Source organism: Penaeus monodon, chromosome 20 (genome assembly GCF_015228065.2).
Source record: "Penaeus monodon isolate SGIC_2016 chromosome 20, NSTDA_Pmon_1, whole genome shotgun sequence".
Taxonomy (NCBI): Eukaryota; Metazoa; Arthropoda; class Malacostraca; order Decapoda; family Penaeidae; genus Penaeus; species Penaeus monodon.
Window position 1 is genome coordinate 41,916,846 of NC_051405.1, and position 355 is coordinate 41,917,200.

General features: G+C 32.4%; 1 protein-coding gene across 1 annotated transcript in view; it reads left to right on the forward strand.

Annotated features, from left to right (window-relative positions):
* Positions 1-355, forward strand: part of LOC119585998 — a 20,258-nt gene that overhangs the window by 14,763 nt on the left and 5,140 nt on the right. The gene's annotated exons all lie outside the window — the stretch shown is intronic.

Sequence of the window (355 nt, forward strand, 5' to 3'; positions counted from 1 at the left end):
TTCATGTGGTTTACGTCTATTTCTATCATCATAGCGTATAGTGACACTGTAATTCTCATGGTCAGAATTCTATCTCCGAGAGCCAGCAGGCACTCTAACACACGCATGCAAATAACATATGAATTCATGCATGAGGTATATTCGAACATTGGAACACACATTTCATTAAAAATTTGGTTTTAATCACAAACTCATGCTCTTTTATCTAAAATATTGCACTATGATTATTTAAAAAAATACTTTAGGCCAGATTTTTCGAATTGTGTTCTGTTTGTTTCTAACATCATAATAATCAATATCAATATAACGTGCTTAATGCTCGTCACAGTAACCATAATTTACATCATACACATCG